Source organism: Wyeomyia smithii, chromosome 2, assembly GCF_029784165.1.
Source record: "Wyeomyia smithii strain HCP4-BCI-WySm-NY-G18 chromosome 2, ASM2978416v1, whole genome shotgun sequence".
Lineage (NCBI taxonomy): Eukaryota > Metazoa > Arthropoda > Insecta > Diptera > Culicidae > Wyeomyia > Wyeomyia smithii.
Window position 1 is genome coordinate 88337827 of NC_073695.1, and position 19753 is coordinate 88357579.

Sequence of the window (19753 nt, forward strand, 5' to 3'; positions counted from 1 at the left end):
AATTCTAATCAGCTTTTTGGATCATCATTCAACGTGTTTCGTTGTGACCGCAGCTCCCAGAACAGTAACAAATCTAGCTTTGGTGGAGTATTAATTGCGGTGGCACATTGTCATGCTAGCTCATTGATCGAGACGGTGAATGGTAACTGTTTAGAGCAAGTATGTGTTAGCACCACAATAAGAGGAACGAAGCTGCTACTGTGCGGTGTATATATTCCGCCTGACAGAAGTCACAAAGTTGACGTCATCGAGAAGCACATCGCTTCTGTGGGTGAGCTGTACGATAAAAGAGGTGATAACAGTATCGTACTGATCTGTGGCGATTTCAATCAACCGCGACTAGAATGGACTGTCGACTCTGCCGTTATTTCAGCTCATCTCCCTGCAGCTAGTGCTACATTGGTAGACGGCATGGATTTCTACAATTTATGCCAAACAAATCTCCAGCGAAACCATCTAGGGCGCATACTCGACTTAGTGTTTTGTCCATCTGATTGCGGAGTATCGACTGAACGCAGCGTTGTGCCACTGCTTCCTGTCGATCTACACCATCCGCCCCTCACTATTACTTTGCCTGTCACTTGCAGTAGCGATATAGCTCGTGCACGTGTTGAGGTAGGAAATAGATCGCTAAATTATCGTAGGATAGATTTTGCTGCGCTGTCTGATTATTTATTAAACTTCGATTGGGAGAGTCTGCTAACCTGCACCGATATTGACGAATTGACTCACCGTTTTTGTGATGTAATTGTTCAGTGGTTACATTCTAATCTGCCTTTTGTGAAGCGCCCTAATTCACCTGCTTGGGGAACTCTTTGGTTACGTGAATTGAAACGGCTAAAGAATAGCTCTCAGCGCAAATATCGCCGATTGAAAACTGCGCTTACGAAGTCTGATTTTAAACGTCATAGTGATGAATATCGTCGTTTGAATCGCACACTGTACAGGTCATATGTGCTACGGGTGCAGACCGACCTTCGAAGGAATCCGCGAAACTTTTGGAACTTCGTTAACACCAAAAGGAAATGTTCTTCCGTACCTGTGAATGTACGTTTCGACAATGATGAATCAACATCGGAATCCGAGTCATGTGAGCTGTTTGCAAAGTTCTTCGCTTCCGTTTTTGCTGATGAAGCTGCCTCTGACTCCGAGGCTGAATCAGCGGCATCTGGTGTTCCCCCCGGTTTAGTCGACCTAAGTACCTTTACGATTACGACCGATATGGTATTGGCTGCAGCAAAAAAATTGAAACGGTCATATTCGGCAGGTCCTGATGGAATTCCTGCTGTTGTTTTTAGTCGTTGTGCTACCACTCTTGCTGTTCCGTTATGCCACATTTTTAACAAGTCTTTTACGCAAGGAAAGTTTCCTGCAGTTTGGAAGCAGTCGCTGATGTTTCCCGTTTTAAAATCCGGCGACCGGCAAAACGTTAGAAATTATCGTGGCATCACTAGCCTTTCTGCTGGGTCTAAGCTATTCGAGATCATAGTAAGCGGTTATATGCTCTCCTGCACTAAGCACTATATTTCAACCACTCAGCATGGATTTATGCCGGGCCGCTCAGTCTGTACCAATTTGTTGGAGTTCACTTCGTCTTGCATCTCACAGATGGAACAAAAAGCTCAAGTTGATGCGATATACACCGACCTCAAAGCGGCTTTCGATCGTTTGGACCACTCAATACTCCTGCGTAAAATCTCACGCCTAGGTGCCTCCCACCAGCTCGTTGCATGGTTGAGCTCGTATTTACGAGGAAGAGTTCTACGCGTAAAACTGGGTTCTAGTATTTCATCGCAGTTTACTAACAAGTCAGGAGTTCCCCAAGGAAGTAATATGGGGCCCTTGCTATTTGCACTTTTTTTCAATGACGTGACACTGCTGCTGGGTGATGGCTGCAAGCTGGTGTATGCAGATGATTTGAAGTTGTTTCTGGAAGTTCGAACTATCGAAGACTGCCGTCGTCTACAAAATTTCTTGAATGTATTTACCAGCTGGTGTCGAAAAAACTGGCTTGTGGTTAGTATAACCAAATGCGAAGTTATAACCTTCCATCGTATTTTAAACCCTGTTATCTTCGACTATCGCATCGACGGATTGGAACTAAGGAGGGTTGATCATGTAAGGGATCTAGGTGTTCTTCTTGACACTAAACTTACATTCCACCTACATCACGCAACGATAATTTCGAAAGCTACACGCCAGCTTGGTTTCATATCTAAACTCGCCCGTGATTTTAATGATCCGCACTGCCTAAGAGCGCTTTACTGTTCATTAGTACGCCCACTAGTCGAGAACTGCAATCTGGTTTGGTTTCCTCACCAACTTACTTGGAACTTGCGGATTGAGCGTATCCAAAAACGCTTCGCCCGTATTGCATTACGTGAGCTCCCCTGGCGTGATCCTGCTAACTTACCTCCGTATCCAGATCGCTGCCGCTTGATCAGAATTGATACACTTGAGCACCGTCGCCGATTGCATCAAGCTGTGTTTATAGCTAAATTACTCCATGGAGAAATCGACTCACCGAAGCTTTTGTCTCTCGTGAACTTTCGTGCATCACAACGCGCTCTGCGTTCAACTGGATTTCTGCAGACCCCTTTTCATCGCACATCGTTCGGTTATAATGAGCCCGTCACCGCCTGTGTAAGAGCATTTGCTTGTGTTGAGCACTTGTTTGACTTCAACGAATCCGTGAATAAATTCGTGCAGAAGATTAAAAGAACGAACATTTTATGAACTTAACTCTAATATTGTAATATTTATTAAGACATTGGTCAGATAAATGGTAGAAATAAATAATAATAATAATAATAATAATGTGTGTTTATTTTCATTCTTACGACCAATATATCTCGATTTTCTCAGCAACGGCTGAACCGATTCGATTGTACTTAGTCGCGTTTGAAAGAGCTAAAAGTCTAGTTAGTTGATGGAAAATATCGTTTTGAGCCGAAGGTTCATTCAAAAATGACGTAACAAAAGGTGATCAATTTACATGGGAACTGATAAACTAATTGATTTTTTTCATCGGTTTGACTGATTTTAGAAATGTATAAAGGTGCATTCTTGTAATTCGCATCAAAATCAAATCAATCAAAAGACTACGTGGGACATGTGTAAAAGTATGTGTTTATTTGTTTCATCCCAGTGTGAGAATTTTCACACATACGGGTTACGAATACGCTAATGCTAAAAGTACCTATTTAGTGTTTGCACAGCCTGGTTGAGCAGTGTTCAACATTTACACAGTTTTATGTCTACTGCAAGACAAGTATACTCGCACTTTTAGGTATATTGAAATAAATTTAGAATGGATCTCCCGAGATGGTCTAACAAGCCAGTCGTCGTGGGTTCAAATCTCGGCTAACCCTGCAATTGTCCTTTACACTAAACATTTGACTGCGAAGTCTGTGTATAATGAACGAATCGGAATGTAGCACCAAGGCTTTGCTTACTTTGTTTAGCATAGATTTCAGAATATTCCTACGAACATTTGCTTCATTTGGTCAAACCGATGTTAGGATTTTTTTTTGTTCAATTGCTATCAAAGCATTGGTCTAATATCATGTTAACACGTTTTGTTTTGTAACTTTTGCATGAACCATCGGATCAGAAAAATGTCCGATGATGACCTAATGTTGAAGGCCATCAGGCCATTAGGCTCTTCCAATTGCAGCCAAGGAAATCAAATCAATACATCCATTGCTGAGATAATCCAAATGTATCTTTCAAGATTGTTTTTGTACACTACGCATAATATTCTTCAATTGGTTACCTCCAAAATACTTCAATGTACTAGGCGTTTCCACAAGTTTTGATTTGTTTTGTTTTTTGAAGTAGAATACTTCTCTCAGTAAGTTCGGATACATAGGGATGTGAAATGAAAATCCAAAACCGAAAAAAGTGAAAAATATGTCCAATTTCAAATGCTAATAAATAGATTAGTATTCGATGGATTTCCTTCGTTCTGGCAGCAATAGATTGGAAAATCTTCTAAGATTCTTCCCAAATGCAGATAATTGTAATTTTATTATTCAAACTATTGTACTATTGAAAATAGTCAATCCTTGTCAAAACGAAAAATTCGGCCTCTGATTGATCGTTATATGATTGCTTCCCAAGCACGGTCGACAGAATCATAGACCTTGCCATTTGAAATGTACAATTTGGCTTATAAAAGAGCCTGCTTCACCCGAAGCCGCTCATTATAATTCTAGACTGCAACCAGTCCTCCCTTAGCAGCAGCAGTAGCAGTGCAGTGGATACAGCAGCAGTACCAGCATCGCTAGCAGCGGATAGCGGTCACAGCTCTGGTATGGCAACCAATAGTGCAGCGCGTCTCGGCATCGATAGCAGGGCCAGCTGATGCAGGGCAGCGGATACCAATGGCAACGGGGATAGCGCAGCGGTTGCAGTTGGTCTCAGCATCAATCTTAGTAGGGCCAGCTGATGCAGGGCAGTAGATACAAATGGCAGCGAATAGCGACCACAGCTGCGGCAACGGATATCACCATCGACCACCGGGGCACCAGGGCCAGCTGATGCAGTGAGGCATTTTAATGAAATGCTGTCTCTGAGTGATAGCGGGCACACTAGTAATGCATCCAATGAAAAGAACGTTCTGGAAACCTAGCGAAATTTTGAGCAGAACGTTCTGGATACCTGGTGAAATTTGGAGCAGATATATATTTGGCTTCATCTCCGTGTATCAGAACGTACTGAATTATCTTTTCCTTCAGTCATGAGCACGACATCCGGAAAGCTTTTATTATCAGCATAAAAATTAATTTTTCACATAACCAAAATTTAAAAATTATCAAGTCCAAATCATGACAAGCAACTTACTATATTGAAAATAATCAATCCTTGTTGAAGCGCAAAATTCGATTGATCTGATTGACCGTTAATATGATTGCTTCCCAAGCACAGTCGACAGAAACATAGACCTTGCAATTTGAATGTGCTGTTTGTCTGTATAGGAGTAAGGATAGGAAATATCGATTAAAATGGCTATCGATAGTTATCAATGATTTCCTACCGCTATCGATAGCTTTTTCATCCCTATATAAGAGCCTGTTTCAGTCGAAGCCGCTTATAATAGTTCTAGACAGCGACAACAGCAGTCCTCCCTTAGCAACAGCAGTAGCAGTGCAGTGGATACCAGGCGGATAGCGGCCACAGCTGTGGCATAGCAATGGATAACGCACTAGTTGCAGCGAATCTCAATAGCAGCGTTTTTAGCGGCCAAAAAATTAGAACGGCTGCGGATAGCGTAGCAGTTGCAGTGGGTATCAGCATCGATAGCAGCTGATGAAGTGAGGCACTTTAGTGAAATGCAGTTTCTGTGCGATAGCGGGCGTAAATACCGTCAGTGAAAAGTTGACTCATTTTGACAACACACCATGCTTTTCACTGTTTATTTTATCACAAAGAATATTTTATTCGCACTGTCAGTGATAACGCCAAGATATGATCGGTATCTTATTCGATATTGAACACCAAATGAAAAAATGACTGATACGCAAGCAGCCGAGTTATCTTTCTTGTAAAAGTATTCTACTTCATCCTTGCGGTCGTGGCTTTGCACACAACCCTCCTGTTATTTTTTTACTAACGTACCTTTGGAAATTATCATTTAGTTATAAGTATATCTTTGAATAAAAATCTACCCTCCAAATCCTAACAAACGCATGTAGCACCAAAAGGACTCGGTTAGTTTATCAGTTCCTATATAAGCTGACTACATTTCGTTACGTAATTTCTGAATGAATCATCGGATCAAAACGATATTTTTCGTCAAATAACTAGACTTTAAGCTCTTTCAAACGCGACTAAGAACAATCGAATCGGTTCAGCCGATGCTGAGAAAATCGAGATATGATGGTCGTAAGAATGAAAATATTCACACATACACATACTTCCGCACACATACATACCTCATTCGATTTCCGAAACAGGATTATTTGGTGCCTATAGCTTCAGGTATGTATGCACTCAATGAAAAAAATAAGTTTGGGGCGAAATTAAGTTGTTTCTTGTCCAAAACAAATTCAAATGTTGTATGTGTGGAAAACCACACACCAGGGTAAAAACGTAAGTTTTTTTTAGGATGCAATGAAGGTTAAGCTGAGGACAATTCAAACCAATTCTCTCAAGCCGCCTATCAGCAGAGCAACGTTAGTTTCGCAGGGTACACCTGTCTATTCACTAAATGGCAAGTTTTATTTGACTTTTTATGAACTCAAAAATAATTGCAATAATCTGACTATATGAATAAAACACGCCCAATAATAAACCGGCAATGGCATTAGCTTGTTGTCCACCTCTGGGGAAAACAAATAAAGCCAACCCCAACTTTGTCGCACTGGCTCAAAAGGTCGGTCAGTAAGCTTCTATTTACGTACGAGTATCCAAGCTTGGATGGCCGATGAAGTGATAAACTCAATGAGCAATAGAAGAATACTGTGGAGTGTACACTTCCACACACCCTTCCATGGTCTACAAGCGGCTTTTCGGAATGATAACTAGCCCAAGCAACCTGCATAGCCTTGCACTAGGATTGAGAGATTATAAACGTAAGCGGTCACAGGTCCCAAGGCCAAATGCAATTAACTTCTCCGGCAGGCCATCAGGGAGGCTACTTCATAAAACCACCATATTTTGCTGGGATTGTCGAATAAATGCAAAATATTTACAGGGCAAACAATTCATTTTGTTGCTCGGTGAATCTAATTAGTATTTCTCGGGAGAAGCGTTATATTATGCAAGCTGTATGAACTCTTCGTGTATATAAAACAGTGTGTTTGCAAGTTCACTTGACGAAATGTTTTGCGCAATGGCTTCGGGCGCTCGTGCTATCTCTTCTTCATTCCTCGCCACAGCAGAAAGCTTAGCTCGGTACTCCGTTTCCCATCGGTACAGTGGAGCGAACTTTAATTTATCAAAGTTTGCAGCACAGAATTTTGCTGCCAGTCAGAAGGGGCTTTTTTTGTAAAAAATAGTTAAATCGAAAAAGAAGAAAAAAATAGCTTAGAAGTGATGATGCAGCAAAACTCGATCAGACGAACGAGTGTTTGAAGAAAATAATCAAGCGAAGACGGCCACTTACCCGATAAAAACTTCTACTCTTCTCCAGTAGAAGGTAATTTGCTTCATACATTAGAAAGTAGTTTCGTTTCATTTTCTGGGGCGGGCCGGTTTTAGGTACTTACCAATTTAACCGGTGCGATGAGACATCATCTCTGCAAGGAGAACAGAAAGAGTAAACTGTTATAAACAATTAGGTGTTTAATTCACTGCTCTGTTTTCGAGAAAATAAAAACCATTCTTATTTCTATGAGGATGTTTCCGATTTCTCGGAGAAGTATATCTTTTCACGTGGGATTACGTCTTTGTTTGCTATACTGGGATGCATTCTGTAAAATTGGAAAAGAAACTGGCAAATGTTTCGTTCAGATTTCAAACGGTAATAACAACATAACCACATGATAATAATACCCAATATGCCAGTGCGACTTGAACTGCCTTGCAGAACGGTCGCGTTTTACCAACAGATCGAAGCTGAGTCTTAAACTACCGAGAGATATTGGAAATTTTCCGCTTTCAACAGGTAATCTTTTTTGAAGAGTATCTGTTGAATCGCAAAATATTGAATTTGTTTTTAACTTTCAACGAGTGTTTATTGTGTGAATTTGTGTAAAAAAAATTGTGTCAAGTGAAAGTGAAGTAAAATTTGTCCTGAAATACTAGGAGGAACTAAAAAAATGCCGGTATGAAGAAAGCTAAAGTTTCATCTATTGTGGTAATAGTTTCAAATTTAAAAGCTTTTCGTTCAGAACTTTATAATTTCTTTCTAATGTAAAAGTTAATTTTAAAATTGGCAGCCGAGGCGAAATACGTATTTTGGCTGAATCTTTTGAAGGTCATAAACATCTATTACAGTATTAGACTGAAAAGATGTACAAATTTGATACCTACGATGCCAAAAACGAGAAATAGTTTAAGGCTGTTTTAAAATGTCTTTCAAATGATCAGACTGTTGATGAAATTAAAGATTGTTTGACAGAATGACTTGGTTTTTCTCCCGAACAAGTAACTTTGATGAAACGAAAGTCAAATGCGAAAATTAACAATACTGGAATATACCAGGAAAAGTACTTCGTACATTTTGATCGTACCAAAGTAAGTAATTTAAAATTTCTGGAGAAAGCACGTGATTTATTCAATGTGCGAATAAAGTGGGAAAACTTCAAGAGGCATGGAGGCATCCATAATCTCGTAACGGTCCTATGTTAGCAAAATTCATGACTAGTGACTCTTCTCACACAAAGGACATCTGTCCTGTGAAAGAGACCACTGGTAGTTTCAAATGTGTAAATTGTGGGGGTAAACACAAATCAAATTTCTTCGATTCTCTTGTTAGGTCAAAAATTATTTCCTATAGACAACGTAGGTATTCAAAACAGCCTGTTGTCAATAATATTCATGTGGGTAATCAAAAAAATTTCAATACTGTTCAGGGATCACCAGCATCCTGTTGTTAGTGTGTCTGTAGGTAATATTCCAAATTTAGAAAACAACAAATTGAAAACGATTAATCCTGCTCAGGCACCACCAGGCATTTCATATGCTAGTGTCCTTTCAGGTAAAATTTCGAATTCAAACAGCAACAAGCCTTTCGTGTTTAGTGCTGAAAAGTCAGCCAGTGTTGATTTAGATAGTCCAACTCCCGATAAGATTGACTACCTACAAGAATCCATGCTGCAGCTAATGTCCGCTTTGTTGAACTGTAGCTCGATGTACGAGACTGTTCAAGAAGGTATTAAATTTATACCTAATATTGTTATGAAATAAGAATTTAGCAATGACTTTAAATAACGCTGAAAGTTTTCTAAATTGAAATGCTCGCTCTTTAAAACCTAATATAAAACTAAAAAGAACCCCCAATTATATGGCTCACAGGTTCGATAGGATTGATGTTGCCGAAGGTGGAGTTATAGTAGTTATCCAACGTCGAATAAAAAAACATCGTGTTATGCCCCATCTTGGAACGAAGGTTATTGAAAGTTTGCGAATTGAAATCGGAACAGATATTGGCATTTTATTTATAGCCGTAGTTTATTTACCCCTTCAATGCACTGGTGAGCAGAAAAACCATTTCAAGGGAGATTTACAAAAACTCACGAGAAATAAATCTATTTTTTTATTATCGATAATTTAAATGCAAAACATCGATCGTGGAATAATGCACAAAGCAATCCCAATAAAAAAATATTGTTCAACGATTGCTTGGCTGGATTTTATTCAGTTTTATTTCAAACGGTCCTACATGTGTTTCTCTTGTTAGGAATCCATCCACAATTGATTTGATATTAACAAATCAAAGTCATTGATTTGTTAACTCATGCTGATTTTGATTCTGATCATCTTCCTATAACTTTTTTCATATCCCGTGGAGCTGTTTTAAATTCTACTAGGTCTGTGTTTAATTATCACAAGACCAATTGGGATCCATATCGTACCACGAATCGAAGAAAGCTTAAATTGTTTATTCTATATATTATTATATAATATTGTTTTACAAAATAGTGCTGACACTGACGGAGCAATTAATGCTTTGTGCAGTTCAATTCTCAATGCCCGGAACTTATCTGATCCTAGGGCTAGAGTGAAATTTAATACACCAAATATTGACAATGAGCTTCATTTTTTATGCGTTTGAAGAACATACGGAGACGTCAATTTCAAAGATCTCGTGATCCTGCTTTGAAAGTTATTTTTAAAGATTTACAAACGAAAATCAAATATAGATTAACACTCTGAATATTTTATGAGAAAAGTTGAACAACTAAAATCATATTCCAAACCTTTCTGGAAGCTTTCGAAGGTTCTTAAGAAACCTTCAAAGCCCATTCCAGTCCTCAAAGATGGTAATTACATATTTCTTACGAATTAACAAAAAGCTCAAAATCTTGCTTAGCAGTTCGGGGGTGTTCATAATTTCAACTTGAACGTAATGAGTCCTATTGAAAATGAAGTATCAAAAAAGTAGATCACCACTCAAGAATTTCTTTCTGAAGAGATACTAGAAACAAACTTGAATGAAATACAAACTATTATCAAGAACTTCCAATACATGAAAGCACCAGGAGATGATGGGATTTTTTATATCCTCCTTAAAAAACTTCCCGAAAGCTCTTCAAATTTCGCGGTGAGATTTTTTAACCGATGCTTTGACATAGCATATTTTCCCTTAAAATGGAAAAATGCCAAAGTCACTCCCATTTTAAAGCTTGAAAAAAAATCCAGCTGAAGCATCAAGTTATCGTCCAATTAGTTTACTCTCTTCTATAAGCAAGCATTTTAAAAGAATAAAAGAATGATGACACATATTAATGAAAATTCAATTTTTGCAAATTAGCAGTTTGGATTTCGCCATGGGCATTTGACTATTCATCAGTTACTCGGGGGCAACTAATATGATTCGTACTAATAAATCTGAAGGTTATTCCACTGGAGCTGCTCTTCTAGACATAGAAAAGGCATTAGACAATGTTTGATAGCTAAAATGTCCAATTTCCGTTTTCCTCTTTACATCACAAAAATGATACAAAGCTACTGGACTGACCGCACTCTTCAGGTTAACTATTTAAATCTGATAGATTGCCTGTTAGAGCTGGTGTACCTCAAGGAAGTATCTTTGGCCCAGTCTTATATAATATTTTTACTTCTGATCTTCCTGATTTACCACCAGGATGTGAGAAATCTCTGTTTTGTGACGATACAAGCATTTCCGTAAAAGGAAAAGTCTTCGTGTCATATGCAGTAGGCTGCAAAAAAGTCTAGATATATTTTCTTCATATTTGCAGAAATAGAAGATTTCTCCTAATGCATCAAAAACACAATTAATTATTTTTCCCCATAAACCAAGAATTTCTTTTCTCAAACACACCAATAATCATGTTGTTTAGATGACGGCGTAATCCTAAATTGGTCTGATAAAGTTAAATACTTAGGGCTAGTTTATGATTAAAATCTTACTTTCAAGGAGCACATTGAGAATATTCAAGCAAAGTGCAATAAATATATGTTTGTATACTATTATCAACAGAAATTCTAGACTTAACCTGTTAATTTACAAACAAATATTTAGACCAACAATGTTATATGCAGTCTCCATCTGGACAAGTTGTTGTACAACCAGAAAGAAGATGCTTCAAAGGACTCAGAATAAACTTTTGAAAATGATAATGAAGCGTCCTCGCTGGTTTAGTACAAATGAACTACACAGACATACTAATGTGGAAAGATTAGAAAATATGTCATACCAAATTATCAATAAGTTCCGACAAAAACGTTGCAATCATTATGAAAGACCAATTGCTTTTAATGAATTTTCCGCATTTGTACGTCAGAATACGATCATCAGTTGGCAAAATTCTTGGACCAGAGGGGAACTGGGAAGGTGGTTACATTCCATTATACCCAAGGTATCGACGAATCCGTGGTTCAAGGGGTTGGATGTAGGTCAAGATTTCATTTGCGTGATGTCTCGGCTTACGTCCAATCACTATAGATTTGATGCGCATCTCCGTCGTATTGGGCTCGGGGAAAGTGGTATCTATGCCTGTGGTGAAGGTTATCACGACATAGAGCACGTTGTTTGGTCATGCCCTGTACACCGTGACGCCAGGTCTAAATTAATAACTTCCCTCCGGGCCGAGGGTAGAGAACTAGCTGTCCCTGTTCGTGATGTCTTGGCGAGTCACGACCTACCCTACATGTCCCTTATATACATTTTCCTGAAATCCATCCATGCCCAAGTCTAGTCCCATTCCTTTCCACCCACATTCAACAAAACGGCAAGAGCACGTCGTAGACCTCGATTTTGGAACCAGCAATTGAACCCACACGAACTCGCCAGGAAAACCCGAGGCCTTTCTTTATATCTTGGCTCAGCGGCACACACCATATGACAACTTGAACACCAGCGAACAACATCAACGAACCAAAACCAGCAACTAGACCCCGCACAATACCCTCAGAACCCGATGATCATCAGACGACCATTCAACTACAAAACACTGATTGAATAATACATGCTAGTTTTAAGATAGACTTAATTTCAGCTCGTAGTCGGCAGCGAGGATAAAAAATTTGCTTATAGATTTTAAGTCATCCGATATAATTGGCGCCGTTAAACATTGAATTGTATTTGTGCCGTGTCAAATAAATGATTTGTGAAGAAAAAAAGAACGTTGCAATCCTCAATTACAACGATTAGCTCAAATCAGTAAGAGTCAGTCAGATAGGTGTTAGATTGGATTAAGGTTAAAATTTGAATTCATTTTTTTTGCTTGACAAGTAGGTTTACAATTTTGCTAATATTATATTCACTTAACTGCGGAAGCAATTACAATCTTTTAATAAAATGAAATTAAAAATATATGTAATAGTATTGATATGTCACCATTTGTGGTAGAACACACAATATCGATTCTGGATAAATATTGGTAAATAAATAAATTAATCACAAAACATCCCCTCTATTGAAAAAAAACAATATATTCTTGGATAGATAAACTGTTGGACAATTTTATCTTAACGCTAGTTATCGATAATATTATATTGCTAAGTGGTGAAAATTTGGTAAAAAGTTTCAAGGACAAATTTACGCGAACATTGAACCAATCACATGTGAGCATTCCTTGCACACACGACATGAATAGACACCAACCATTCCCTGTTGTTTGCTTCCATGAACGTATACCAATTTGATGTCTCGAAAGTGAAGATTTCTCTAAAAGCTGCTGTTTGAGCGTAATGAAAACTGATGTCTTGAAAGAAAACATGCTGGTAGAAGCAACACTACCGTACAGTATGTGTGGAGCAGAACACCACTGGTCCCTCATCGTCCAGCATTGCAGCGGTAGGGGATGGGGATGGTAAAATGGACACCCTAAGCCATTTCTCAATTTCCTCCACAATTTAACACTAAAACCATGAGTCGATCGCGCACGTTAACTGAGCCACTAATGATTTATACAAAATATAAGAAGAAGTACTCAAATATAGTATTTTTCGAAGTTTTCATGAGCTTTTTTAAAACCAGTTTTTTGGGGGTAAAATGGACACGTGTGGGTAAAATGAACATAGGGAGGTAGTAAAACGAATACCCTGGGCGTGAAAGTTTACTATCGCATCATAGATATTAAAAAAATGTTCCATAACACGTATAACATATTTACATACATACATATTTTTGAAAATACTTAAATATATCGAGAAAATCTTTCAAACAATTACTAACCTTTGATGCTTTTTGCTGGTGAGTAGTCTGAGTACAGATCTTTGTAGAAAAACCGTTGTAAAAAACTATTGTACATAACATTTTACATGACAGTTTGACTGCTTCATGTCGCATGCTCAAATAGCTTCTAAAGGAAAATCGTGGGTGGCTTATTCATCGATCTCAAGAAGGCTTTTGATACTCTAAACCATGGTATACTGCTTCGGAAGCTTGACCGCTATGGGGTAAGAGGAATCGCCAACGACTTAATCAAAAGTTATCTATCAAATCGGCAACTATTTGTAATAATTGAAAGTGTGCGTAGTAGTTTACACCCGATTGATATAGGAGTACCTCAAGGAAGCAATATCGGTCTTTTATTATTCTTAGTTTTTATCAACGACTTTGGAAACCTAAAGCTCCATGGAACATCAAAGCTTTTTGCAGATAAAACCGCATCGTTTTATCCCAGTTCTAGTGTTCAAACGGTTGTTACTCACATGGAATCCGATTTACGCACTTTAATTGAATATTTTGATGGCAATTACCTCTCTCTAAACCTCAGGAAAACAAAGTATATGGTATTGCACTCGCTGCGCAAAAAAATTCCTCAACTTCACGATCCATGTGTGAGAAATTTGTTCATCGAAAAAGTGGCTTCTCTCAAATATTTAGAACTATACTTAGAGTCCTATCTTCTTGGAAAAAGTGACAAGTAAAATTTCCACTATATGTGGCCTTATGAAAAGGGTACGACGGTTTGTGCCTATTAAAGCATTATTAAACTTTTTTTATGCGTGCATTCATTCTTTTCTCCAATACTTAATTATTGTTTGGGGTTTATTCTGCTGAATCGAAATTTAAAAAAAATCAAACACTTCAGAACAAATGTGTAAAAATAATTTTCAATTTAACTCATTTGTGCCCAACTGAATTACTCTACACAAATTTTAACCATAGAATAATTCCTATTTTAGGGTTACGTGATTCTCAAACATTTTTTTTGTGCACAATAGATTGCACAAACAAAGTTTCCATCACAACATAACTTTCACAGCTAGGATTAACCGTCAAAACACCAGAAATGCATCTGAACTCTTGAGAAGTAGAGCTAGTACGAACTTGGGTTCAACACGCATCCTGTGTTATGGCCCGTCGAAGTACAATTTGTACCTTACGAACTAAAACTAATAACTAATACCATCCTGTTTAAAATCAAACTGAAGCAACATTTAGTTAGAAATGTAAACGAATATGGGTCATTCCATATGAAGTGTACATGCCACTTGGACACGATAATCACAGATTTTGCTCAAAGTTAGAGGAATTATTCATTTACTGTCTCTTTGGAAAAATCCCAATTTTGGTATCGATAGGAATACCCCCCGCTCTCTAGGACCCCCATGTTTATTGCAAAGTCACGCAATTTTTGTCAAAAATCTCTTTTTTCTTTTTCTTACCATTCATAGACGTAAGATGTTCGAAAAATACTGATAGATGATTTTTGAAGAAAATTAACCAGAGAATCCAGAAAAAATATAAGTTTTGACCGGAAGTGTTGCCAGATAAATTGTTTTTGTATTTGAAAATTAAATTTACATTTTTCGGCCAATGCAGCCATGTTTATTTTAAATTTGATAATTTCATCGCGTTTCTTGGAAAATTTCACATAAGAAACAACTATCATTCCGAGGTAATATGAGCCAATCTCGAGATATAACAATTTTACGAAGAAAGTTGTAAACTTCGTAATTATTATATTTTATAATTTATAGACGTAAGACACGCGAAAAATAGTGATAGGTGAATTTTGACGAAAATAAACCAAGGAATCCAGAAAAAATATTTTTTGTGACCTGAAGTGTTGCCAGATAGATTAATTTTGTATTTTAAAATTAAATTTGCATTTTTCGGCCAATGCAGCTAATATTACTTTAAATTTGATGGTTTCATCGTATTTTTAGGAAAATTTCACATAAGAAGCACTTACCACCCCGTGGTAATATGAGCCAATCTTGAGATATAACATTTTTACGAAAAATTAATTACGAAATTCAGAACTATTTTCGTAAAAATGCTTTATATCGACATTGGCTCATATTACCTCGGGATGATAGTTGTTTCTTATGTAAAATTTTCCAAGCAATACGATGAAATTATCAAATTTAAAATCAAAATGGCTGCATTTGCCGAAAAATGTTAATTAATTTTCAAATACAAAAATAATTTATCTGGCAACACTTCCGGTCAAAACATATATTTTTTCTGGATTCCTTGGTTTATTTTCTTCAAAAATCATCTATCAGTATTTTCCGGACGTCTTACGTCTATGAATGGTAACAAAAAGAAAAAAGAGATTTTGAACAAAAAATGCGTGACTTTGCAATAAACAGATGGGTCCCACAAGAGCGGGGGGTATTCCAATCGACACCGAATTAGGGATTTTTTCCAAAGTGACAGTAGATGAATAATTCTCCCAACTTTAAGCAAAATCTGTGATAGTCGTGTCGTAGTTTGTGCTTTTTCGTGATCACTTCTTGTGGAATGACCCATATATTCTAGTTGCGCCAACCTTTTCATGAATGTAGGTTTTTCTGGCTCCTGCTGGTTTTTCCTGCATCTTTAATTGTTAATTTGTTTAGTTAGTCTTCACCTTTGTAGCCGTTTCGTTTATCACTACGCCTTAAATTTTTGTGTTATTGTATGTGATTCCCTTCAAAGGAACAAAGTTCCACTGGGATATCACCTAGTTGTTTGCTTATTGTTAAATTCTCCGCATATTGTTTTTCTTCTCGCTATTAGTCAGTGTCCACTACCAGGGAGCTCCTGTGTGAGCTCTTTGGTGTAGGAGTCAGTGGAGGGTATTAAAAAGAAAGAAAAAAAAATTCCGCTAAGATAAAATGCCAAAAAAGTTTGTACTATTTTTCAGCGTAATATTTGAGAATTTAACAGGTGTCCATTTCACCACCCCTGTTCATTTTACCCACAATTCCTCTGCACGACTTCTGTTCACGTGCAATCAAGGAAAAACTGCAATGCTGCTACTGATCATGATTGACAGTTTCTCTCATGAATATGTTTACTGTTAAAACCATGAATTACTCAACAAGAATTGAACATTTTTGCAATGGCTATAAGTTATTTTTTATTCCATTTTATCTTCGCTGTAAATAATCGTGACCGGCAAAATATCAAAAGAGTAGATTCCTAAAAATATAAATTTATAGAAGAGTAAGAGCCGTCGAATGCTTCTGAATTTTTTCGTCCATTTACTAAGATTTATTCAGAATCTTTTTTTTACATTTCAACATTGTTAGATGCTATTTTTTTTTTATTTTTACTTTTCCACATAATATACGTACATTAGCTTCGTAATACAGTGAATGTAATTGTTGAAGAAGGAAAAATACCTATCAGGCAAAAAAAAACAAAAATTAGTCATTTAACTTCTAGCTTCGTTGTAAATGTTGATTGCTACTTTTTTTATAGGAATTGGTTGATAATTTTGTTTAACATATCTTCTTATGTTTTCCTATTAGTGAACCTATGTAACAGCTTCGAAATTATTTGCGTAGTAAGATTCATATAATGAAATTGATTTTTTGGGGGTTAAATAAAATAAAACCATTCATTATGATAACGTAAGTGTTGTTGGATTTGGTTTTTGGGGAAATAGAGTTGAATCTGATTTAGGCGAATTGCGAGAAATTCTCGGTTGCGTGTTTCTAAAAAAATTTAAGGAGAGGCTGAGAATATAAATGTGTAAGTCACTGAACAAATGTATTAATCCTATCTGCGAGCATTTCAACTTTAGTATATACGAATCCTTTGAATTACAATGTTTAAACCTACGTCACCATTTCATACAACCCTAAGGCTGTATACTTTGTAGTATTTTGAGGTTGGGCTTTGTCACCGTTACAAAATGTTGTACAAGGTTCTCGTGCGTGATTTTAATACTAGAATTTCGGGGCATTAATCTCGAATATTTATGCTTCTAGCCTGATTATTCGAGAGTTTGTAGTTAACATATAATTGACTAAAAAGGATTATTATGAAACAGGGAGAGGTTACACCTGCTATTGTAACTATATCCTCCTAATTAATTCTTTCCAAATCTGTAGATGAGTAATTTTGAGTAATTCATAAATAAGATAAAAATTACATTCAAAGAATAATCTGGCATTGTTCCTACCTAAATAATTCCTCTGAAGCATTCATATAGGCTCTCAAAAAGTTGACAGTTAATTAAGTAGTAAAATTATTTCCTCATTCTGAACAAATCCTTACGCATAATTAGTTTTCATTGCGAATAATTTCTCATTCTAAAAAATACTACTACGCATCTCTAATAGTACAAAAAGTACCATTTGTGATTGGCTACACAAAATAATAAGCTGAAAATTATCATTAAACCAGGTATGAGCAGTATTTGTGCCATCAATCTAAATTAATATTCACGAATTGAAATAATGAAGCGAATAGCCTCGAATCAACGTATTATCTCTCAACTTTGAGGTTTGATTAAATCCAAATATTGTACAATCACAAGAGCTTGATATCGCAGTTTCCATCATCATAGCAAAATTAATTAAATTCGGTAAACATTATCACTGCACTGCAGAGCCATCAATCCCGCCGGGAAATTTTAATCGAAGTATAATTTACGTTAGTGTATCCAAAAACACGTATGCGCAGCATCACATTCCAATTAAATTTTGTCACAAATCGACTTTACCAATCGTGATGAATAACAGCGATAGCCGGTAATAGTTTGCAGCCAGATTCCGAATTCTCGCCACGTATTTCGATATCACCGGACTAAATGAAGGAAATGAGCGCGAAGCGCAAAGAGCAATCCAACGTGAATCCAGTGCAACAATTGCAATATGCTTGGATGTGTTTTCACTTTAACGTGCATTCATTCGTTCGTTTGAAATTTCCATCAACAAGCCATCACTTCCAATTCAATTCAGTTCAATTGCGTGTTTTTTTTCTTTTTCTCACTATCATACATGGCCGCTAGCCCTGTCAGTTTAAATTATAATAGTGTTTTCCATCCTCCGGCAAGCGAACACACATTTGTGTGTGGAGCCGTTTTCATCTTCACAGACTGGCGTCGTAAATCGTAAAATTCAAAAACCAACCAACTAGCCATGAAAGGATTATCGATCCGAATTTAATTTCAATGCATTCCAAACCGTATCTAGCTCATCTCGCATTTATTTCTGGCCCTTCATCTCGTCATCTCATTCAGATCTGGTGGAGCCGCTTTTGTTTAGAGTTTACCATTCGTTATGATCGTTAAAATGAATCATCACACAGCTTCTAGGGCACTGATTATCGATCAAGCGGTGTCTTCTGATCTTTGCAAGTATAATGAGTTATTTCCAAGCAGCTTTTTCAATATTTTTACAGTACAACCACAGTCAAAAAGGTTCCAGCCGAGGACTGCTTATGAGTAAAGAGCCTGATAAGACTGAAAGCGCAAAACACCGAATTTATAGCCGGTTAGCCACAGAACCGCAGAGGAAGCCCAAATCATTTTATTGAAATTAAATCTCATTGCTTTGTTCTTGGTTCTTGGGCAAGCGACTCTGAACGAGATGGTGGCGTCTGTTTACTGTTGTACTTTCCGAAAATGGCGTAGAGGTAGAGTCCGATCGTATTTTTCAACTCGTATGGGAAAAATGTCTAGCTTTAGATTTATAGCCTTACGTCCGTTTAATACTCTTGAGCATACATAAATCACATCGGAAAACTCCACTTCGTGCGTTATCCAGTGAAAAATAATTTGAATTTTTTCAAGCTATTTCCACTCGTTAAGTTAATTTTAGTGTTTTATATGAGCGATTCCGCTCTGCTCATGGCACGTTACAGTATCTCTTTCGGTTTTCGGTTGTATGAATAATACAAACGAAAACTTCTGGAAGACTCACGCGAAAAACTTTCATACTTTTATCTTCAGTTGGCAACGTGAGAGGATGTAAACTTCCCCTGCCAACATTACGGTAGGAATAATTGAAAGTTGGAATGACAGCTGACAATCATAACGTACCTACTTCGCATTCCATTCCATCTCGTTATACATGTACGTTTGTAATCATGTTGGCGCACAGACGGGGATTGTTGTATTGTTAGAGTACATCAATTAAGTGAACCTACGATCCTCGAGATGTGGGACTACGGTTTTTTAGCTTCTGGCAATATTGATCTCGCAACATAGGGTCATATCAAGCTAGTTTTGCGTTGCAGAATTAAATGTTAGAGTAAACTGTAATGTTAGTTTTGTATTCATTCGTCAAGTTGAGAAATGCAATTAACTCCTTATAAACAGACCTGTAAAATGATATACAATATGAGCAAATATTGATTTATGTTTAATAATATTGATGTGTAACTTCTTGTTCTTCTAGTGAATGTCACAACTCATCTACGAAGCTTGTCTTAAAACCTTTTAAAAGT

General features: G+C 37.2%; 1 protein-coding gene across 11 annotated transcripts in view; it reads right to left on the reverse strand.

The window, feature by feature from the left end:
* Positions 1–19753, reverse strand: part of LOC129725472 (potassium voltage-gated channel protein Shal) — a 520683-nt gene that overhangs the window by 449956 nt on the left and 50974 nt on the right. For all 11 annotated transcript variants that reach the window (XR_008728092.1, XM_055681351.1, XM_055681350.1 and 8 more), the window contains one exon: positions 7212–7241. The gene's annotated coding sequence lies outside the window, so the exon portion shown is untranslated. The remainder of the gene's footprint in view (positions 1–7211; positions 7242–19753) is intronic.